A 25114-nucleotide genomic window follows, 5' to 3' on the forward strand; every position below is an offset into this window, starting at 1 on the left:
TTAACCTCTCTAAACCTCAATTTTCTTATCACTAAAATAAGAACAATACCCATAGTATGCAATTCACAACATTATTGTGACACTACAATGAGATGATGTATGTAAAACATATTGTGAACTTCAAAGTACTATATAAATGTCATCATTATTAAAAGATTCCACAAAGCCCTAATAGTTAAAATTGAAATAATAGGTGGTAACTGACTATGGGAAATTAAACTCAAGGATACAATAAATCAAACACAATCTTATTTTCTTTTTTCCTTTTCCTTTTTCTTCTTCCTTCCTTTCTTTCCTTCTTTCCTTCTTTCTTTCTTTTTTTCTTTCTTTTGCTGCCACCCATCACCAACTCCTACTCTGTTAGCTCAGTTGCAGCATTTTATTTATGATAGGGAACAGAGTACAGCAGGTAGAATGCTAAAGTAAAGAGTATACGGGTTCGAACCTTAGTCACAGGTGCCTACAATACAACTCTGGGAAAGACACTCAACTTCTCCCAGTTCCAGGTTCCTCATGTGTAAAGTGGAAATAAATATTAGAACCTACATTATGGAATTGAATCAGATAAGACCTGTAAACTTTTCTGCAAATTTTAAAGTTTTTAAATCAATTTTATTATTATCATCATCACTACCACTACCACAACCAACCTTTTACACTAGCCAAACTGGTGTGTTCATTTATTCTTCAAAATGCCATGAGCATTTTCTTAATTCTTTATTCAATTCATTCACCTAAATTTGAGTACCTTTCGCCAAACCCACTTAGACCAAAACCTATCCTATTCTTTAAGGCTAAACAAATTCCAGATCCCTCTTTGAAGCATTGGTAGTCCAATCAGAAAGATACAGTGAAAGGCGGAGTGGTACTGGTACAGTTAAAAAGGTGCTGGTTGTGGAGTCAGGGGACTCAACCACTTGCTACCTGTTTGACCTTGGACAAGTTGAGTAACCTCTCTGGGTCTCAGTTCCCTTATCTGTAAATTGAGGGAATATGATTACATTACCTCTAGGTCCCTTTCAGGTCTAACTCAGTTCTCTTAAAAATAAAGAACCTTTAAGCTCATTAAAGTAGAGAATATTTCATTCTTTATACTTGTATGCCCAAGGATTAGCACTGGTACCTGTTACATAGTAGGCATGTAATAAACACTTGTTCATTGACTGATTCCCAACCCCTCCATTCTACTTATTTGACCTTTACTGTGTAATACCTTACATTTAGGGTTGGTCTTTTTTAGGTTATAAATCCCTTTGAGTCAAGGGCATTGTTTTATAGTTCTTTTTACCTGAACTCATACCTGCATTATGTCTTATATAAAGTAGGAATGCTTAAGGTGTGGAAGAATGAAAAGAGATTGTAGTATCATGTATGAAATAACCTTAGAAATCTCCTTGCTCCCTCAGTGTTCAGGTGAGGAATGTGAAGCCCAGAGAGGTGGTGACTTATCCAATGTAATATTGGTTAAGTGTCAGAACAAAGATTAGAACCCAGGTCCTTTGTTTGCAAAATTTAGTGTTCTTTTGCCCCATGGGAAGAGGCCCTTCCAGGAAATTGAAGTAGCCACTGGATTCTATGTGTGTAACTAATCTATCTCAAAACAACTTCCTTTCTGTCCTTTAAGAAAGAAAGAAATTAAAGATGGACAAAATAATCATCTACAACCACTCCATTTTTTAATAAAAGCAGGTAAAATCAGTTTGGCAGATGGGGTATCATAATATGTTGGTGTCTAGGGAGCAACAATGACATTAGGATACAAACCTTTTATCATAGAAGTCTGTCGATATTGAAATCCCTCTCTTTCTTGTGGAGAAGAATGGGGGATGCAGACGAATATATTTTGGATAAATTAATACCTAACATCCAGACTTCTCTAAATTGTCCCAACTCCACAATGATAACTAAAAATAAGCTGTCTGAGATTAGTCTAGTTCTTGATGAAAATGTGTGTTTTTTTAAATTCTTGGCGGTATTCACAGAGGCATTTCATCCATCAGCTTTACGCTTCATTTTAAATAAAGTCCTTCCTCATATTGGATATTACCCTAGCCATTTAAGTCTTCATTTTTCATTTATGTTTTTTGCAGATCTGTGATTGTTATAATGAAACTTGTCACCACTTATAACTATTCACTGGGAAAAATAATCTTACTCTCAAAGGGTTGTGCTGTAAACAAGGATTAGTGCCACTAATCACAGGATGCTAGAATTGGATATTTAAAATGAGTTACAAATGTTTTAGGGAGTTAGAATAAAGCATGTATTTAATAAAGAATTAAACTGGTCCTTGTGTTCTGTCATTGTTTAGTTACACTGTTGGTAAAGATCGCCTCCCTTCTTTCTTCTTTCTTCCCTTCTAAATAGCCCATTAATATTAGATTGCTCTGGTATGTATTGCCTTAATCAGAAAAGCATATGAACTAAAGCTAGCTCTGGGACTGCAGACCATCTCAAAGATGTTGTAAAGGGCACGTAAACAAGACATTAGCACTCTTACTTCTCTCTCTCCTTTTTTTATTGCCTAGCTCAGTGGTCTGTTTTATAGCTGTGGTGCTCTGCCCAGCAGTCAATACTCTACCTGCTAGCTAGACTAATTCTCACAGAAGCGAGAATCTTTGCTTGTAGACTTGTATATTTCACATCCTGTCTATTTCACTGTATGTAAACTCTATCAGGCTCTGTCATTTTCTTTTCAGTCTCATGCCTTCATTCAGAGCCTCCCTGTAGTACCATTCTTGGAAGAGGGTGTGGGTGTCAAGGGGTATAAAATGAGGACTTGTGACTGCTCAGGCTTCTACCCTGTGGGATCTGGAGTATGAAATAGGAAGGGGACAGTGATTAATGTCATCTTCAGAGTCTTATATCGCTTACTTTTTCTCTCCTTATTTCTCCCCCTTTTTCATCTCTCTTACAAGCTTTCTCATTCACATTCCCTGCAAGTAGACAGGTAGTTTTATGAATATATTGTTTCATTTCCTGCCCAGAGGTTAATTATATACATGGATAGAATTCTAGAATGTTCAAGTACAAATAGAGATCATCTATTCTAGGGGTTCACAGATAAATTTCAAGGGGTCTGTGAATTTGGATAGGAAAAATACATCCTTATTTTCCCTAACTTCTAATGAAATTTAACATTTAATTCAATTATTTAAATGAAATTGAAATATATTTAGTATTTCATTCAATTATTTAAAAACATTATTCTGAGGCCTATAGGTTTCACCAGGCTGTCAAAAATGACACAAAAATGGTTTAAGAACCCCAGATGCAATTCAACCTCCTCTTTTTACTGGGGGAAAATTACTGGGGGTAGCATGACTTTCCCAGGATAACACAATGAGGCAAAGCTGTATTAGAACTCATCTCTAAACTATTGATCCTTGCTGTACCATATGATGCAAACATGTTTGTTATTTTCTATTTATCTCAGTGGGTTTCAGTGGAGAGTGGATAGAGAACTGACCTCAGTGGGGGCAGCTGAAGGTGCAGTGGATAGAGGAATGGGCCTAGAGTCAGTAAGATCTGAGTGTAAATGTGACCTTAGACACTCACAAACTGTGTGACCTTGGGCAATACATGTAACTTCTACCTGCCTCAGTTTCCTCAACTGTAAATGGGGATAATAATAGCAGTTCCCTCCCAAGGTTGTTGTGAAGATCAAATAAAATAATATTTGTAAAGTATTTAGCATAGTACCTGACATGGCTGATGCTTAATAAATGCTCGTTTTCTCATTTTCTTCATGCCAGACAGACCAGTGTTCAAATCCCACTTGTGATACCTACTGGCTATATGACCCTGGGCAAGTCACTTAACTTCACAGTAACCAAGGCAATTCTCTAAGACTATAAATTTCAGAGACAGTGATAAGTTGCATCAGTAGAGGAAATTAGGAGCTCCCTAGACCAATGCCATCCCAATTCCTGACAAGCAAAATTAAATGATTTTTTAGTAATTATTAGACCAAAACAAATTATTTAACAGATGGACCATCAAAATTCTCACTATACCTCTCACATTTGCCATTGATTTTTCCTCCCTCTACTAGTCTATCTTTTATTAATGACCCACAAATCACTATATTCATAGAACACCAGCATCTACCTATAGCAAATACACTGAGTTCCTATATAAACACAGATTCCCAGGAAAGCTATGCCAAAAGGAAAGAGGTAAGTGATTAGTCCTAGCCTCATTTCTTTTTAGGTAGCAGACATATTGACAAGTGCTTATTTACATAGCTGATGTGGCTCAAAAAATATACTGAATAATCCATGTTGCATAATTCACCTCTCCTCTGTGTGGGTATCCTTGTCTAGCCTACTTTTTAACTGTCTCCTAAGAATGAGATCCCCTGATTCTTGGCAGATGCCAAGAGTCATAGAGTTGAATGATATTGATATTGAATGTAGACAATTAAAAAAATATCCTCCCCATCACTCCTGGATATATCTCTTTCATTCTTAAGCAATTACTCCTCATAAGCAGCTTTTGGAAGTCACAAACCTCCCTTGCTTCACTTCCCTCTACATTCATTAGCATGTAGCCAACCTGTACATATTTGGGCACTCTAGACTTTACTCATAACCTAGATTCCTATCATCTTTATACCTTTCGCTTGAAAGGTTATCCTATCTTGAATAATCAACAGATAAGTTATTATATACCTTTTATTTGAATTAATGTTGAACCACAGGGTGTAAGGGAGAAGGCACTGAACTGGGAATTTACTAGATGACAAGAACCAAAAGCCTTCAATTCTAACTTAGGTTCTAGGTTAGGTTAGGCTAACCCGAGGTTAGGTTCTAACATAACCTTAACTGTACATCTGTTTGTTGTTGAGTCATATACAATTCTTCTTGACCCCATTTGGGATTTTCTTTGCAAAGATACTGGAGTGATTTGGATTTTCCTTCTCCAGCCCATTTTGCAGATGAGCAAAGTGAGGCAAACAGGATTAAGTGACTTGCCCAGGGTCACACAGCTAGTAAGTATCTGAGGCCAACAACTCATGAAGATGAGTCTTCCTGATAATAAGCCCAGTGCTCTATCTACTGCACCTCCTAGCTGCCCCCTTAAACCCAAATCTGACCCACTTCTGCCACCAACTCTCTGTATAGCCTTTGATAAGTCCCTTTACTTCTCTTTACCTCATGTGGACGATGAGGAAATGGAAGTTGATGTTTTCTAAAGTCCATTCCAGCTCAAATTTACAGTTCCAAATTCTGCTTCAGCCTTGTCCAGAGCAAAAATGGGCATTATTTTATATTGTGATGCTGAAAATGTCATCAACCAGGCAGAGAGCCAATTCTCTTTTCATCTCAAGTCTCCTTTTCAGTTCTTTCCTTTGCCAATGGTTATGTTTTAATCACTAATTTGTTGATATTATTCAAGTTGGTTTGCTACTTGATGACCTTGAACAAGTCATTGATCTTCTCATCTCTGACATTAGGGCCTTGAATCTGTAAGGTCCTCAGCCTCAAACCCTGTGATTCTATAATCTCCTTACACATGCCTTTTTTGCAGGTCAGTGGGGGTTAAGTGATTTGCCCAGGGTCACACAGCTAGTAAGTGTCAAGTGTCTGAGGCCAGATTTGAACTCAGGTACTCCTGAATCCAGGGCCAGTGCTCTATCCTCTGCATCACCTTAGACATGCCTTCTTGAGCTGCAAAGGAGATCATAACTTCCCATTTAGCTTGTCTAAACTGCAGTACAATGCAATGCAAAGACTGCATGCAAAGGTCCTTTACTCACCCTTCTTTTCTTCTTGCATTCTTTCTCCAAATACACACACTGAAACAATCCGCTTAGAGAGCCATTTTGTAGGCATTGTAAGGCTGCGGGGTATGGTACAGAGGAAATATTTTAACTTCATCTTCAATGCCTTTCCCATTCTATGAGTAGAATTCATAAATATAAGTGATGAATTTTTGGAACATCACTACTTGGAACACAAAAAGGAAACAGTTCAACCCATTGCCTAATGTGATGACAAGAGCTCAGTTCAGTTCGATCCCATTAAAAAAATATTTATCAAGTGCCTACCATATGTAAACATTCTTATAGGTCCTGGCAAGGAGAATAACTAACCTTTATATTGGACCTTAAAGTTTACAAAGCATTTTAACTATAACATTCCCATTGAGACTTGAAACAACCTGTTAAGGGCTAAAATTCTAGCTAAACTGTCTAAAATATCTAATGAGTGGTCGCCAATAAATTATAAGCTTTAGCAAGAGTTAGGCTTTTAAGCATTTATTAAGGAGAATAAGAATTTGGTAAAGAGAGAGAGAAAGGCCTACATTCATCTATCTATTAAAGGGAGAGCACATTTCTAGCTCCGCTCTCCACCAGAGTCCAAAGGAAAGAGCCCCAGTCAGAGCGCCAGGTTCCTCCTTCCTCCCACTAGCAAACGTCACTTCCTGATAATAAAGAAAAGACGCATGTTCTTGCCCTCAAAGACCTTCCTTTCATGGCGGAACTTTTCTATAGTAAGTCTCCAGCAGGTGGCGTCATTCCAATCGTTACAAACCCTAGTGGGAAGGTACAACAGATATTACCACCCTGTTTTACATATGAGGAAACATACACTCAAGAGATTTAAAGTGACTTTCTCATCATATTTCAAGATCAAAGGATCATAGGGTGATCACTAGGGCTGGTCCCAAAGCTAATAGATTGCAGGGGCAGAATTTGAACCATGATCTTCCGGACCCTAGTTGCAGTACTTTCTTCACTCTAGGTGGCATAGTGGATAGACCACTGGAATTGTAGTCAGAAAGACAAGACCCGAGTTCAAATCCAGATTCAGATACTTGCTAATTATGCAACCCTGGGGTAGTCACTTAATTTCTCTTTACCTTTGTTTCTTCATCTGTAAAATGTGGATAATAACAGCACCTATCTTACAAGGTTTGTAAAAGTGCTTTATAAATCTTAAAGCACTACTTAAATGCTAGCTGTTGGTGTCTGTCATTGTTTTTATACATTACAGTTCCTGTCCTCTTAGAACTTACTCTGTCTGGTGGAGGAATCTAATACACATGCACATACACACACACAGACATATTTGGAAGGTGGAATTGATTGGATCTGTGATTTTATCAGTGTGGAGAATTCCAACTACTTTTATTCATTAATTCATTCAACAAATATTTAAAATGCATGTGTTGTGAGCAAAACATTTTATTAGAATCTGGAAGGTAAGTAAAAGGAAAAAAAAACTATCCCCACCTACCCATTACTAGCTAACAAAATATTTGGAGAGAAAAGGTATATACACAACCACATACAAAGTAGGGAGTAGGGGGAAAAGGATAAACATTTATATGGTGCCTACTGTGTGCCTGGGGCAGCTAGGTGGCACAGTGGATAGAGCACTGGCCCTGAAGGTGGGAGGACCTAAGTTCAAATATCACCTCAGACACTTACTAGCTATGTGACCTTGGGCAAGTCACTTAAACCCAATTGTCTTATATTATCAGGATGATTGGAGATGTCCCCAGATGTTTATCTTGCCACTGTACCCACATGGCCCTAGAGGAGAGAGTAAGGCTGGTGACTTTGCACAGCCCTTCCTCATTTAAATCCAATTCAGTGCAAGTCATGACATCTGTCATGGCCCTCTTCAAGGATGAAGGACAAACATGGGCAGCTAGGTGGCACAGTAGATAAAGTGCCAGTCCTGAATTCAGGAGGACCTGAGTTCAAATCTGGCCTCAGATACTTGACACTAACTAGCTGTGTGACCCTGGGCAAGTCACTTAACCCTCATTGCCCCACCCAAACATAAAACAAAAAACAAGAATGAAGGACAAACAAACACAACAACAACAGTGTGCCTAGGGCAGCTAAGTGGCAAAGTAGATGAAGTACTGAGCCTGCAGTCAGGAAGACCTGAGTTCAAATTCAGCCTCAGACACTTACTAGCTGTGTGACCCTGAGCAATCACGTAACACTCTTTGCCTCAATTTCTTCATCTGTAAAATGAGCTGGAGAAGGAAATGACCAACCGCTCAGATATCTTTGTCAAGAAAACCACAAGTGTGGTCACAAAGAATTGAACATGACTGAAATGACTGAACAACAACACTACCTGTCTATGCTAGCACTGTGCCAAGTGCTTTACAAATATTATCTCGTTTATGAGATAATGCAATAATGAGGCAATTTATGATAAGTGCCACAAGTCAGTCAGTCTCTCTCTCTCTCTCTCTCTCTCTCTCTCTCTCTCTCTCTCTCTCTCTCTCTCTCTCACACACACACACACACACACACACACACACACATCCCTGGAAGGGGTGAGTGGTCTGGACCCGTGATTTCATGATTTCATTAATGAGAAACTTCAAATACTGATTTATTTATTCATCCACCAAATGCCAACTGACTATATATTATGTGCAAAACAGTATGGTAGGATCTGGGAGGTATGCAAAGAAAAAGAAGGTATAAACCATGACACCTGTAATCTAGGAGCCTACAAAACATTTGGAAAGAAAGATAGATATACAACAACATTGCAAGTTAGAATATGATAGGTACCACAAAAGAAATAGGAGTAAGAGCCATAATGAAGAAGAGGAAGAGATCATTTTCAGTTAGAATAGACATGGAAAGACTTCATGGAGGAAGTAGGATATGAGATGGACTCTGATGAATGGAGAGGCTATAGATTAATATGGAGGACACAGTATATGGACAAAATTGAAGAAACAAGAAAGCATAAGATGTGTTGAGAAAATTATAAATATACTGGTTTGGCTATACTTGAAATTTATACTGAAATTTGTTAAGGGGAATAACAGATCAATAGGAAGTAGATTATAGGCAGCCTTGAATGCCATGCCACATAGTTTAGGTTCTCAGTGTGGAAACTCCTTTCACTGAAACAGGCTGGCAACTCCTCTGTAATTTCTATTCTTAGCTGCTTGAGTGGGGGCACTGAGAAGTTATAAGATTTGTCCATGGTCACATAGCTTGTAGGTGTCAGAGCAAAACCTGAACCTATATCATATGACTTCAATATCTTAAATACCATGTTGCGGATCACATATAGTTAACAATTTAAAAAAAACCAAATCATTAAAGAGTATAAGATGGGTACAAAGTTCTTTTTTTGTGAATTGAGGAAGAATTTAATTCCCAGCTGAAGAGAGATCAGGGAAGGCTTCATAAAGGGAGACAACATTTGGAGTTTGGTTTTGACTTCTAGGATCTTGCCAAAGGCATTTCCCTTCCTCTCAGCCATGTGACATAAAGAGCCATGAACCACTTGTCAAATATTTCTCCACTCTTTATGACATTCTCCATTCCTTTGTTAACTTAAGATATGCAGCTTCTAGATGATCTTTTCTTCAGATAATGAAAACAAACACATATTCTTCAACAGTGCTTTGGCCACATTTGGCAAATAAAACAATGTCAAATATCTATAGAACCTAACTATATTCCCTTTCTTGACTATGAAACCATTTAAAGGGGAAAGACCAATAGGTCTCTGGTTTCTGTTTTCTACTTCATTATCCCTGATGTTTACTTCTTTACATTCCATTATCTTTCCCTAGATGATGTCTGAAGTTGTCATTCTTCTTTGTGATTGGTGAAAAATGTTTATCAGGCAGTCTTTTTGGATTCTCCTCCAGGACTTTGAAAATTAGTCTTGTTCATGTTGCTGTGTTGCCTTGATGATAATTATACCATATGCTGATGTCTATACTATTCAGAGATCTAGAAAAAAACATTACCTAAGACTCACAATTGAAAGACAAAATAGATATGAACTGTTCTGCTGAACCTTTTAGAGTTTTAGCATCTTTCCTCTAGCTTGAGTTACTATACCTCTGCTCTCTGGATTAGCATCCAGTCTGGGAGAAAAATATGCCATGGATACTTTGCTGAGCATATAGTGTGGAAAAATGCATTTTCTGGATGAAAAGTTGCCTGGAGAAACATTCTCCTCCTAATTACAACTAGTATATTTTATTTGTCAGGTTTCCTCTTTTTGTGGGGGTGGGGAAAATAGGAAAAGACTGTAACTGGACAGTTTATTGTAGTTTATTTTTTAATTCTTTCATTTCACAATAGAGAGGATATTTCTGTAAAATTTTATTTCCCACAATGATTAGAGACAGGAGAACATCACTCATTGAGAGAAGTTTGATTATATCCCTCACAATTCCTGGGCAGTGTAAGAACTAGCAGGGTGGTGCTATCACTGGGAGAAGCCTCTGACTAGTAGAGAGTATGCTTGAAAGCAAGTATTTTTAAATTATGGCAATGTTCATGTGGGAATGATACCAATAAGAAAGTAATTGAAAACATACAAGAGAGTTGAGGGACTGAGCCAAGTTCAGGGTAAAGAGAAAGAAGGCAACCACATGGAACAATGGAGCAAAGACACCTGCAAGTTGCAATGTTGCATGTGAGCCACGATGATGCCAGAACTAAGATAAGAGCTTTCCATGATCATTCAACCAAATCCCAAAGGAATTCCAAGAAAGACACTCCAAGAGGCAAATGGCACAAACCTGGCCATCTGAATTCTAAAGGAGTTATCTATCTCTGAAGAGATAGAAGGATTGAAGGGAAATCTGATTATTATTATTATTAATCATCATCATAATAGCAAATATTTATATAGCACTCAAATTTGTAAGGTACTTTGTATATTTTATCACATTGGATCATCACAATAACCTTGTGAGGTTGATGCACTTATTTCTCCCCACTTTATATGTGAGGAAACTGAGGCACAGAAAGGTTAAGTGACTTGTCCATAGTCACACAACTAATTAGTTTTTGAGCCAGGATTTGAACTCAGGTCTCCATGATCACAAATTCAGCACTCTGGAGAACTGCTCGTGTTAATTTCTTATTACAGAAAATGCCCTTGACCAATAAAGAAAAATATTTTCTGTAATTTATAGTCTTACAGAGTTTAGGATAAAGTTGTCAAACACCAGACCTGAAGGCTCCATGTGACCCATTGTGGCCTGACCCAGATTTAAATAAAATTGGGAAATATTGAATAAAACAAATTAAGAATGTGATAAAAATAGATAATATGGTTTCTATCATCTCTCTCATAGATAATGTGGTTTTCCAATTCAATAGATGACCTGCAGGAAGCCTTAGGTACAGTTTAGTGGCTCCCATTTCTATTTGAATATGATAACCCTAGTCCAGGACACTGAGATTTGAAGTAACTTTCCCAGACTAGCGCCTCTAGTATATATCACTTGCAAAACCAATCCATTTCTCTCACCATGTGACTAATGTGGAAATGCATTTAACATGTTCGTAATGTAAAAGCAAATCATATTGCTTGCTGGTTTTGGGAGGGGGGAGGGAAGGAAGTGAGGTAGGGAAGGAAGTTTGGAACCCAAAATCTTATAAAAATGAATGTTGAAAATTATCATTACATGTAATTAGAAAAAAATAAAATATTATTAAAAAACTTGAATCCAGGTATTCCTGCCTCTAAGGCCAACTCTCTACCCACTATAAGATGTCGCCTCATCATTATTTCTTATTATAATTAAAATAATACAGAACATGATTTTAAGAGTAATTACCCCCCAAACAACCACATAGATATTAGAGGTGGTTAAGGGGCTGTTAAAACTCTCAAATTCTCATTCCCTCATTTTGTTTTTAGGTTATACAACACTTAGCTCATTTTTAGTGGAATTATTCTATACTCAAATTATTGTATGGTCTCATAATATTAAAGAAGCTTTTCAAAATTTTGGTAGAATGTGTTTACTCCACAAACACAATGCCTTTTTAAGTGTAGATTTTTTTGTTTTCTTTTCTTTTCTTATTGCCAGATTCTTGAGTGTTGACCATTGACAGGAAGATTCATTTTCCTTTGCAAGTAGATCTAGGCTAACACCTTTATTTGCTGAGGTCCAAGCTTTCCATATTTATAAAATTAGCTTATATGCAAATGAAAACACTCTCTCAATAAGCTATTCTTAGCTTTTTTGTCAATTATTCAGAATAGTACAGTCTTTTTCCTTCCAGCAACAATGATGATAGCCTGAGGTGGATCAAAATATTTTCAAGGTAATATCCAGAATCTACCTTGAATAACATGTATGGAAAATGTATTTATTATCTATCTCCACTGACATAGGTGTTTATACATTCACACATGCACACACTTGGACACACACACTTAATATATAGATATAGCATGGCATGATGGAAAGAATAATGGAAGTTGGAGTCAGCAGGACTAGGGTTTGAATCCCTGTTGCTTGAGTTTGCTACCTCAGTGACCATGGGCCTCTCTGCATCTCAGTTTCCTTTTCAACAAAATGAGGACAATGATACCTGAGCCATCTACCTCATAAGGATATTGTTCTGAGAAAAGTGATTTATAAGTCTAAAAGTGGTATGGAAGTCTAAGTCGTTATATTAACACCCTTTTGTAGCACATTTATGTCAACATATACCTCTGTAGATAAATTATTTCTTTTAATTCATTTAGAAACTTGGTGGTGGCTGCATAAAAATAGACTTGGAACATTTCATTTTTCCACAGACTATTGATGGCCATATTCCATAGCAGAAGAAATCTGTCAAAGGATTAGAGTATGCTCTTCAATCTTTAAAACTCTTATAGAAGCCTGTTGCCTTAGTTGGCAGTCACATCTGATTTATCTGAAATTCAGAAAACATGATTCCTTTAAAATAATAATAATTTTGATTCAGAATTTCCCAGTATGTGTTGATCTTTTTCAAAATTCATCATGGCATGTTGGAAAGTTTCATGAAGACTGACCTAGGCCCTAGGTCCAATTCTAATTACTAGGGATATAAACCTGGGAAAATTACTTAATCTCTCTGAGCCTTATATTCCCCATCTGTAAAATAGAGATTTTTCAGTACCAACTCTTAAGGTTGTTTTAAGGACCAAATAAAATAGTGTATTTAAAACACTTTGCAAACCTTAGAATATAATCCAAGAGTCAACTCTGATGAAGATAATGGTGATAGAGCATTGCAATTATGTTGGTTTTTAGTCAAGTCAGCAAGTATTTTTAAGCACTTACCATGTACCAGGCACTATGCTAAGTGCTGGGAATCTAAATATAAGCAGAATCAAAGACCCTGCCCTCAAGAGCTTCCATTCCAATAGAGGAAGACAACATGAAAAAGGAAGATGAAACATAGGGCTGGGGCAGGAGGGGGAAAGGGAGAAGGAACTTGTATGGGGCTATGGGGGAAAAAGTGAGCTTGAAGCACAGTGAAGACATGGATTACCTAGACATTCTCCTTATAGTAGGTACAGGAAGGAACCATCCAATCAGAAGAAGGGGTCTTAGTGGTAGTGTGCATTTCCAGTGTGAGGCCAGTGATAGAGTGAAATATGTTTGGTTATTGATAACAAGTCACGTTTATTGAGTACATTAAAGTGTAGCAAGTGCTTTTCTAACAAAAACCCTATAAAGCCAGGTATTGCAAGGGTCCCTATCCCCACTTTATAGATGAAGAAACCGAAGCTCAGAAGGCTTAAATGACTTGCCCAGGAATCCTCCAGCTAGTTTATATTAGAGTCAGAATCCTAAGCCAGGTTTCTGATAGTCATGTCATGATTTATTATTTCCCCTTCCCCCTCCCCTGAGGTCAATTGTTCAGAGGTTTGGAGAAGACTAAGGTAAAAGAGGATATGTCATAATTATAGATCTGATACATAGGACTTTTTTGTTTGTTTGTTTGTAACAGGCTTCAAAGTACATTTCACTTTAAAAAAAGACCTCCAACTAAAACTGTTCATCATGTAGTGTCAAATGCTTTGATTACTGTCAAAAGATTTGCTAAATCTTTCTCCAAGAAAAAAAGGTTAAATGTGGGGTTATATAATTGCCATAAGGACATGCATGGCATAGTTTATGAGGGCTAAGTATATATGCACATATATTCATATATAAACTTCCTCAGTTCAAAAAGCATAAAAAGTGGTAGATTGTGAACTTTGTGAGGAACAGAGACTATTCCATGTTTGCCTTGGTATCTCCGATGCACATAGAAGTTGTTCAACAAATGCTTCTTGAAATATATGTGTAAATGTGGTCATTCTCCTTGCTTTCACAGCATTCCCTCTTGACTCAGTTGGGTCCCCAGATAGAGACCTACAACATTATCTTTATCATCATCCTCACCCTAAATAGCCAGTATTTATCTAGTATTTTTAAGTTTATCATTCCCTTTACATATTTTAGCTCATTTGATTCTTACAATACCCCTGAGAGATAGGAGCTTTTCTTATACCCCATTTTATAGATGAGGGTACTGAACCTAATCGAGGTTATCTAACTTTCCCATAACTAGTAAATGTCAGGGGCAGGATTTAAATTCAATTCTTTGTGATTCTGATCTGGCACTCTATCCTAGCTTTATCTCCCCTTGGCATTCAACAGGAAGAGGGCACCCATAATAGGATTAACATTAAAAATCACACTGTGTACTCCAAAAAGTTGGAGCAACTGACTTGCTTAATTAGGGAGAGGAAAGAGAAGACTAAGGGGAAATGTGTCTTAGTTACCTTCCAATATTTAAAGGGATCTTTTGCGGATGAAGAAATAGACAAGCATATTTGTAGTTGCTTTGGACCAGTAGGTGGTGCTGCTGAGGCTGAAGCCCAGATAAACTGAAGTCCAAATTGAGATGAGTTGAGATGTCAGGATGAAGTGAAGGAGTCCTGCACTGGCTGAGACATGGATTCTACTGCTGGCTCTGGTTCTAACTAGCTATATGACCCTCACTCTTTGAGCATCATTTTATTTATCCAGAGAATGAGGAAGTTATAGAATATCATCTCCAGGTTCCTATTTCACTTCAAAATAATCTAAAACCAGGTTCTTAACCTGGGATCCATAATCGCTTGATAGATTTCAGGGAAGCCATGAACTTGGAAGGGAAAGCAATTACATCTTTACTTCTAAATGACTAGTTTCCTTTGTAATCCCATGTATATTATCTTATGCATTTAAAACCATTTCTCTGAGGAGGGAGTTCATAGTCTTCATCAGAAGGCCAAGGGAGTCCATGATGCACAAAGGTTAAGGTACCACTGTATCAGAACATGCTCATTGTTGTTATGATAAACATCTGCTATAAAGAGAAAGTGGGGCACTAAGTTCTGAGAATGATCAATTTATTAATAGGGATAGCAATTGCCAATCAATGGGATCCAAGGCTCCTCAGTAGCCAGAGACCCCTCTGACAGGCAGAGCAACTCTTTTATACAGTTGGTGAGTCAAGGTAAACTAAGACTAAGTGATTTGTCACACAGAGATGAAGGGTGGGCTTTGCTTGGCTTGATTCAGAGAGGGCATTTTCATAGTCCAGGGCAACAGGGAAAAACAACCAGTTGACGAAAATCCCCTAGAAAGTCCCCATGTAAACAAACATCCTACAGCCAGGTTGATCTGTCTTCCCTTTCCCTTTTCTCCCTTCCAAAAATGTACAGATTTTGAGTCTCTGTGGTCAAGCTCTAGCCCACAGGAATAAGGAAGTTAAATTCTTACAAACTCTACCACTGAGGTTTATACAATCCAGATCAAATCTAATCCAAATATATTGATAGATTAGATACAACTCTTAATCAGTAGTCAATAAATACAAATTAAAGTGGGGTATCAATTTTCCATTTCACATTGAACAAAAGGACAATCTAATTCTCAATAAATGCAAATTGAAATGAGGGACCAGATATCCCAAATCACAAGTGTAAGGTTCTTGGTTCAATGGTGTTTAAAAAGCACCATTTTGTATCTTTTAGGGTATGTGCGACAAGTTCTGTTGTCTCAGTTTCCAGCTTAGACTTTTGTTTATTTGTAATAATAAAACAAGAGCACAGAAGGTTTGCGTGGGAAGCAAATTTGAGTGAAAGATGAGGGATGCCTTTTGTAATGAGGGACAATTGAAAGGCATGGAGGCCTGGATAAGTCCATTTAATGGTTTGTTAACACAATCATTAATTGACAGAGTGGTCACATCAGAGCCAAGTCTGTGAAGGAGTTATTGCCTGAGGAATATAAAAGAAACAAAAATATATAAATAGATTGAAAATGTTTTCCTGATTTCCTTGAATTCAAAGAAGTGGAGAAAAGGCATCAACATTTACCTAATATCACAGGAAAAACTTGTTTATGAAAATTGTTTTCAGTCTGTCCTTGTTCTTGTATGATCACACTTAACAGACTTGAGAAGCCCAGAAAACCAGTGAGCTCCCTGGAATAAGAGTAATGAGTCAATGCTGACCGTAATTGTAAAATAAGTAACAGGTGTGGGAAGACACAGTGGAATCCATAAATGCCAGAGAAGTACCTTACCACATCTGAGTTCCTTTATGTATTCTCTTCATTCCACATCTGCCAACCACAAGGTCATTCCTTTTCACTTCTCTTCCTCTTCCATGTTCTATTAACTTTCTTCTCTTTCCCACTGAGATGGATGATAATCAAAGAAGCATTTCTAGAACATGCCTCTTGAGAAACATATGCAAGGTATAGTGCTATACTAGAGACTATAATAGATCTAAAAAGTATAATCTGAACAAGATACTTGCCCTCAAGATGCCTTCTAACAGTTTCCTCAGACATGAAATGTGCATAAAAGGATTTCTTCTATCTAGTTTGTGAGGAAATTGATTTAACTCTTGGGTGTGTCTGAGATGTCAATGGCATAGAAAACTCCCAAAGGTACAAAGATGAGAATGTCTTAGGACAGAAAGGAAGCCAGATACCCACCCTACTCCTCCCAATACCCCCCCCCAAATCTAAACATTCCCCAAAGGAAAGTTCAGGACCACACAAAACAACTGCCAGAAGCCCAGAATAGAGACAAGCCATGGTAGGTGGAAGTTAAAGTGAAAAGCAGCCAGGTCCCATAGCAGTAGATAAGCCCTGAGCAGTTCTTAGCAGGGCAACCCCCACTTCCACCCCTACCCAGGAGTAATGTCCCAAGCAGCTCCCAGTTCAGGGCAACTGCAGGGCCCTAGCAAGATGCCAGCCCAGGCAGTGTTCATTGTACATCCAGTAGGAAGAAGCCCTTACCTAATCCAAGTAACCCTGGCCCAACCCTGCAACTAGACAGTCTGGGTCAGAACCACAGCAGGAGACAAAGTCAGACAATTCCTGTTGAAAGTGGAGCCTAGTCTTGGGCTAGTACAAAATGCGTCTTGCCTATGCCAGTTTGACTTGAGCACAAATCCCCAGCCTAGAAATTGATACTGGATATATGAAATCTTCCATGTGAGGAAACTCCCTCTACCAAGATAGTCTGGTATCTTTTTTTGTAATCTTAAATCTTTAAAAGCTAGGTGGAGCAGTGGATAGAGCCCTGGCCCTGGATTCAGGAGGACCCGAGTTCAAATGCGGCCTCAGACACGTGACACTTACTAGTTGTGTGACCCTGGGCAAGTCACTTAACCCTCATTGCCTCACCCAAAAAAAAGGTAAATAATAGTACAAAGTAGAATGGAGTAAATGGTCAAAATATAGACATGAAGTATTATAGGAATTGAGAGGAGGAAGAAATTCATTGGGGTGGGGTAGGGAGGCAATCTTCAAAGGCTTCTATGAGGAGCAGTTCCTAGAGTTGAGCCTTTAAAAAAGTTGATAAATTCTTAAATCCTTATTCACCATGGGCTACATATTTGGGTTGAAGCTTGGAAACCCTAATGGGGATTTGATGTTGGTAATTATTCATTTTACTCCTTTCTTATATTTCATTCTCTTCACATGACTTTTGATAATTCTCATCTTTGTCACTCTTCCCAAGTATTATTTTATTCCCAACTATCCTTTTATATCCAAATCCTAATAAAGATGCTGTATTCTTTATCTCAGCATATGAAATGCTTGGTAAATGGCTGCTAAAGGATGAGGAAGTCATGGGTATTGGCTACCCCTTTGTAGGATCAGAGATTTAGAACTGGAAGGCACCTTAGAGATCATTTTTACTGGAGAGGAAAAATAACTAGCTCAAGTACACAAAGGTATGATTTTTTTAAATGCAGGATTCTCTGCCCCACCCCTAAATCACTTCTTTTTCTCCTATTCTATGTGGCTTCTCCACACGAGTTTTTCTTCCTGAATACTCCTAGCTTTGACATGTTGGGGCTTGGAGGTCAAGAAGACCTAGTTCAAATCATGCTTCAGATACGACTTTGGGAAATTCACTTAACCTCTGATAGCCTCCGTTTCCTGACATCTGGAAAATGGGGGATAATAATAGCATTGCCTCCCAGGGGTATTGTATGGATAAAATGAGATCCTATTTGTTAAGTACTTTGGAAACCTTAAAGCCCTATATAAATACTAGTCATTGCTGTTGTTGTTTCCACCAGAATCCCAAGAGTCAGAGAGCATATTCATTTTTATATCTACTACAGCCTGTGTAAGCTGGATAACTTATAAAACCCACATCACCTTTATGCATTTCTACAAGTTCAAATCTCATTTGACTATTGTAATAATTAAATAAGAGCACAGACAGTTTATGAAAATTAAACTGGAACTAGAAAACACTTTTAGGATATGTGATAAATTTAAAAATATCTAGAAACAGTTCACTGAGTTTATATACACATGGTTATATTCTTGTAGCTTAATTTTAACTACTAAGTTAGCCTGCAGATAAGAAGCCTTAGGGAAGTCACACTAAGTGTCTTCAAGAGTTTGAAGGGCAGTTATATGAAGGAGGATTAGGTGTGCATTCTTGGCCCCATAAGAAGAACTAGAAGCGATGAGTAGAGGTGGAGAGAGGGGTGGCTAGGTGGCTCAGTGGATAGAGCACCAGCTCTGGAGTCAGGAGGACCTGAGTTCGAATCCAAACTCAGACACTTGACACTTACTAGCTGTGTGACCCTGGGCAAGTCACTTTAACCCCAATTGCCTCACCAAAAAATAAGTACATAAAAAAGAAGAAGAAGTTGTGGAGAGGTAGCTTTAGGCTCAACATAAAGAAAAACTGCCAAGCACTTGGAACGAGCAGCCAGCCTTGGTCAGTAGTTGTTTCTTTTTCTCAGTAGGTCTTCAAGTAAAAGAGGGAAAAACATTTCAGGTAAATGTCAAGGGAGTTCTTAAACAGGTTTTAGTTGGAATAGTTAGTCTTGGAGAACCTTTTTAGCTCTGAGATTGTGTAGTCAATACCATCAGAGAATTTTCTTTTTTTAATGTAACAAACATTTTTATTTATAGTTTTAGGTTCCAATTTTTATCCCTCCTTCCCTCCCCACTCACTGAGGTGGCAAGCAATCAGATATGGGTTATACATGTAAAACATCACCACATTTGTCATTTTGTATGAGAAAACTTGATTAAAAGAAAAAAAGAAAGTGAAAATACTATGCTTCAGTCTGTTCCATCAATATCAGTTCTTGCTTTGCAGGTGGATAGTATATTTCATCAATAGTCCTTTGAGATTGTCTTGGATCTGTGCTTTGTTGAGAGACGTCAAGTCATTCATAGTTCTTCATCAAACAATATTGCTGTCTCTGTGAACAATGTTCTCTTGGTCATCAGAGAATTTTCAAAGTGACATTAAATATGTTTATTGCTATAACTAGGGCTGGGTGACTGGGGTGGTGTCCCAAGGCATCCACATCCATAGGAGCACACTTCCTCTCCTCCACATACTCAGTAATCTAGTGACACTGGCCTCCTTACTGTTCTTTGAACAAAACACTCCATCTCTCAGTTCTTTTACACTGATTGGTTTTTGTGCCTAGAACTCTCTCCTTCTTCATCTTCACCTTCTTGGCTTCTAGGGTTTCCAGTACATCTCAACTTAAATCCCACTTTCTTCAAGAAGCTTTCTCTGGTCCTCCTTAGTCTTAGTGCTTTCCTTCTGAGATTATTTCTAGTTTATCCCGTATATATCTTATTTGTACATAGCTGTTTGCATGTTGTCTCTTCCATTGGACCCTTGATCAGTCTTCTTGAGAGGAGGGACTATTTTTTTTTTTTACTTTTCCATATCCCCAGCATTTAGCAGAACACTTGGCATATAGTAAGTTTTTAATACATGCTTGTTGACTTGATTTGACTTTTAACTCAAGGTTTTCCACCACCCTCTTACCCTGTATAATACAGGCACTCCCTGAGTCACCACTAAAAGGGTCCTATTGGTTGCCATGGCATTTTCTTCTTAGGACCTGCCTTTCCCAACAAGTATGTTCAGCTTGAGGACAAGACTACTCCTCTTGGTGTCATTATACCAGCTTTGAACTATCCTCTACACAGCCACCCCACTCCTACTTTTTTTTTTAACTTCAAGAATTCCTAAAGTTCTGGGAATACAATCTAAATGGCATCTCTTCAAATTGAACATATTTTAAAACAACAATAGAAGCATATAATTTTGAAAAAGGAAGCACATTCTTATTTCTTATTTACAAAATGGGCATGGCAATCGCTGTAGTCCCTACCTCACTGAGTTTTTGTATGGATTAAATGAGATAGTATATATAAAACATTTTTAAATTGCAAAGCTCTCTATAAATGTCAATCATTATTATAAATGCTTTAATACTAATCAAAAACCTCCTTACATGGCCTTAGCCTAATTTTTAACCAACATCTTGTGATTTTATTCAATGGCCATTTTTATTTTTAGTTCTTGCTGCAAAGTTGTTTATGCTTCTAAAACAGCATTTATAGTTATATATTCAATTATGATAGGTAGACATCATAAATCTAAAAGCATATTTGAACCAAGATAGTTAACATAATGATTATCTGTGTTAAATATCTGAGTCCTCACTGTTATTCTGACACTTCCCTCCTTTAACTTAGTAGTCATCTAATTCAACCTCCTATTCAAAGGAAAAATTCCCTTGAATGTAGTATTTTTGACTGGTGGTTATCTAGCCATTACTCAATATTTTGAGTGTGAGACAGCTCACTCCTTACCAAAATAAGCAGCACAAAGTTCTTTATAATACTGAACCACAAACAGCCTCCCTGTAACTTGTACCCACTGGTTTACCCTTTCGAACTACACCGAAATTGCTCTGCAAGTAGTAGGTGCTTAATAAAATTTGGCAGATTCACTTTCATTGTAGCAGATCTTAACATATTTAGAGACAGATACCACAGATAATACACCCTGAAAGATGGAAGAAACCTCAGAGTCCATCTGCTCCACCACATACCTGAACAAGAATCTCTCTCCCCTCCGCCCCACTCCCCACCCCCAAATACTCCTGAAACCTCCCCCTAAGATTTCCAATGAAGGGAAATTTAACTACCCCCACCAAAAAAAAAAAGCCAAATTTTACTTTTGGAAGATTGTTACCAACACATCAGAACAAATCTAAACCTCCAGCCCTTCAACTTCAAAACAATGCTGTAAATTCTACCCTCTGGAGGCAAGAACAGGAATAATTATCTTCTACAAGCACTCCATAATTTCTTACCTGTCTTCTCCAAGTCAAACCTTCCCTAGTCCTTCAACTGAGCATGATCACAAAGTCCTTCACTTTCCTGGCTTTCTGCTTTTGAACACTTTTCTGCTTATTAATGTCCTCCCTAAAATGTGGTCCTCTGAATAGCATGCAGTAATCCATCTGTGGCCTAATCAGGACAGAGTACAATAGTATAGGCATCTCTGGAGACATGAATAACATTCTGTTAGCTCAGATTAAGATCATGTCAACTTTTTTAGCTTTTGTATCCCACTGTTTGCCTAAATTGAGCTGGTAGTGAACTGAATCCTTAGATCTTTTGCAGATGAATAAGCTATCTATTTCACCATCTCAGACTATAATATTTACATATCCTGTCTCTGAACCCTTTGACTCTTGCTCTTTTCTTCTCAGCCCAAAATATGTCCTCAGTTCCATTAAACTGATCTGTTTGGGAGGTGACTTCCACGCTCTTTATGATCTTAGTAGATCCTTTCCTGAATGTTCTCCAGTTTGTCCCTGTTAAAATCTGATTACCCGATTACTTTAAATGAAATTTAACCAATAAAAGAATTAATTTCCATAATTGAGACACTATGCTGACATTAATTTTTTATGGTAGCTTTCTTTAGTAGTTTAATATCATTAGATTTTTTTAAAAGTTTCTGGTCTGATAGGGACTAAAGACAAGCTAGGCATCTCAGAGGATAGAATGCTAAGCTGGGAGTCAGGAAGACCTGAGTTCAAATCCAGCTTCAGACACTAATTGTGTGATCCTGGGTAATCCCAGTATGCTTCAGTTTCCTCAACTGCAAAATAAGGATGATAATAGCACTGACCTTCCAGGATTACTGTGAGGATAAAATGAGATAATATTTGTATAGTGTTTAGCACAATGTCTGGCACATAATAGGCACTTAATAAATGCTTGCTGCCCTCTGGATCTGAACTGCTGCCAAGCCTGCTCTCCCCCATCTTGTGCTTAAGCATTCAAATCTGGGGGGCTGAATGCAAGCCTTTACATTTATTCTTGTTAATTGTCCCTATTTAGAAGCACAGAGGGATGCCCCTCCTGTTGAAAATATATTTAAACAACTACATGATCGTTATAATAATCCTCCCTTCGAGCTGTGTTTTCTTAAATAAGCTCAGGCTATTTTGATTGTTGTTGCTAAGGATCTAGTGGAACAATGAGGAAATCATGGAGGCAAGCTTTCAGAAGCATTTATCTGGACCTTTGTTGAATGTAGGAAACAATGACAAAGCTACTCTTCGGTGAACTGGTATAACCATTGATCTTATGCCACAGTGGTTTTCTGGGCTGCCCAAGTCCACAACGTGTTGCTCATGCTCATTTAATCACTGTGTGGTGCTCAAGAGTCAGAGTAATTGAAACTCTTTAGACAGGCTAGTAATTAGAGACCTTACAGAATGGCAAAATATTAAGTATAAGAGAATCATATTGATCAATATTTTCTTTCTTAAAAACTTCATAAACAACATTTCCCAAATAGAAGACAAACATCTGGCCAATAAAAACGTCTGACTAGGACTACTGCTTTGAAATGCATTGATTCTAAAATGACATTAGCCAAGATAAATAGCAAGATTACAATATATTTTTTAAATTCTATAGAAATATGTGATGAGCATCATGGTATAGCAGAGAGAGAGAGAGCAGGCCTTGGAGTCAAATAGATTTGGGGTCAGGTTCCATTTCTGCCTCCCATTGGCTATGTGGCTCTGGGAAAATTACTTAACCTCTTGGTGTCCAATACAACTCTCCTTGAAGAATAGGTATTTATCTTCCATTTGTATTATAAAGGTAATTTTCCTTATCTGGGTTTCCCTAGAAAAATGGAATGAATAAAAAGGAAGTTATTAAGTGTTTATTATGTACAAAGAACAGTGCCAAATAACAGGGATACAAATAAAAGAATATGATGAGTTCCATCTAAAATTTACCTTTATATATTCCCCATCAGTAAAATAAGGGTTAGAACAGATGATTTCTAATTGCCCTTCTAACTCTAAAATGCTATGATCCATGAATATAGATATACCTTATTTAATTGGTTTCTCAAAGGTTGGGGGGCCTGGCTAGTGATTGAAACCTGGCCTCCTATTAATCAGCTCAGCCTAACTTTTAGTCTCCACAAAGAAGGATATGTCCTAAATTCTGAATTTAGTTAAAGGAGATGGATTCAAATCCTTACTCTCTTGTATATTACTTGGGTGACATTGGACAAATCATTTAACCTCTTTAGCCATCAATTTCCTCTTCTGGTAGGGTAGGTGGCACAGTGGATACAGCACAGGGTCTGAAGTCAGGGAGATGAGTTCAAATCCAGCCTGGGACACTTACTTGCTATGTGACCCCAAGCAAATCACTTAACCTCTATTTGCCTCAGTTTGCTTAACTGTAAAATGGGAGTAACAGTCTCTACCTCACAGGATTGTTACAAGGATCAGATCAGAAAATATTTGTAAAGCACTTAGCACCATGCCTGACACATAATAAGCATCATATAAATGCTTATTCCCTTTCCTTTTCCACTTCTGTAAAAAGAGGAGGTTGGATTAGATGACTTCTAAGGTCTCTCCTATATGTAGTCTTATGAGATTGCACCCTTCAGGTGATATGGGGTCAGGATGACTTTTTAAAATTGTTTTTGTTGTTCTAAGACTTTGGGAATATTTCTGAGAAGAGTACATAAAAAGCTAAAACTGTGTATCTGGATCATCCTATTTTTCTTTTGTTTTTGTTTTTTTCTGCTGATTTCTTGATAGGATGAATTATAGAATCATAGGATGTCAGAGATGAAAAAGACTTTAGAGATCAACTAGTCCAACTTACTTTTTTTTTACACATGAAGTTTCCATAACTTGTCCAAGGTTGTTATTGTTGTTGTCGTCGTCCTTATCATTCAGTCATGCCCAACTCTTCCTGACCCCATTTGGGATTTTCTTGGCAGAGATACTGGTAGAGAGAGAGGTTTGCCATTTCTTTTTCTAGCTCGTTTTACAGATGAATCAACTGAGGCAGCAGAGTTAAGCAACTTGCCCAGGATCACACAGCTAGTTAGTGTGTAAGACCAGATTTAAACTTAGGTCTTCCTGACTCCAGGCCTGAACCACGAACTTGCCCAAGAACATAGGCCTAATAGAAAGTGGTAGACCTGGGAACTGATTTCTGATTTCCTACCTCACACATCAGTGTTTGTTATCACAGTTCAGGGAAGGAGGGAGTCATCAATTTTAATATCCTTTAACTATTCTTTGTATATTGCATGCTGAATTCCTATTGCCCCTTCAAATCCTGGATCCTCTAATATAAACTTTCCCTTAGTTTTTATGAAGAGTATCCTACTCCATCTACCAAATTACTCCATTGGGTTGGGTATATCCAAAAATTCTCTCTCTTAATCCCTGCCAAGAGAAGTAACTACATAAAAGGAATCCCTAGCATGGTGTTTTGACAGAAACTGACAAAAGGAACATTTCAAATGAAGGCTAGAAACATGTCCTCCAATCACTCAGAAGACCCAAAGACATCTGATAAACAGCATATATTAGGTACCCTGGGTTTAGGGTTTTACACAAGTGAAACAAGACAGGTGTGGTTTGAGTAAAAAGAAACGATGTGATCTTATTACTTTCCTTGCATTTTCTTTTTTGTCACA

The 25114-nt window shown here is 37.7% G+C and overlaps 1 protein-coding gene across 26 annotated transcripts in view; it reads left to right on the forward strand.

Moving 5' to 3' along the window:
* Window positions 1–25114, forward strand: part of NRXN1 (neurexin 1) — a 1484103-nt gene that overhangs the window by 880077 nt on the left and 578912 nt on the right. The window lies entirely within an intron of this gene.

The sequence above is a fragment of the Dromiciops gliroides genome, chromosome 2 (genome assembly GCF_019393635.1).
Source record: "Dromiciops gliroides isolate mDroGli1 chromosome 2, mDroGli1.pri, whole genome shotgun sequence".
Lineage (NCBI taxonomy): Eukaryota > Metazoa > Chordata > Mammalia > Microbiotheria > Microbiotheriidae > Dromiciops > Dromiciops gliroides.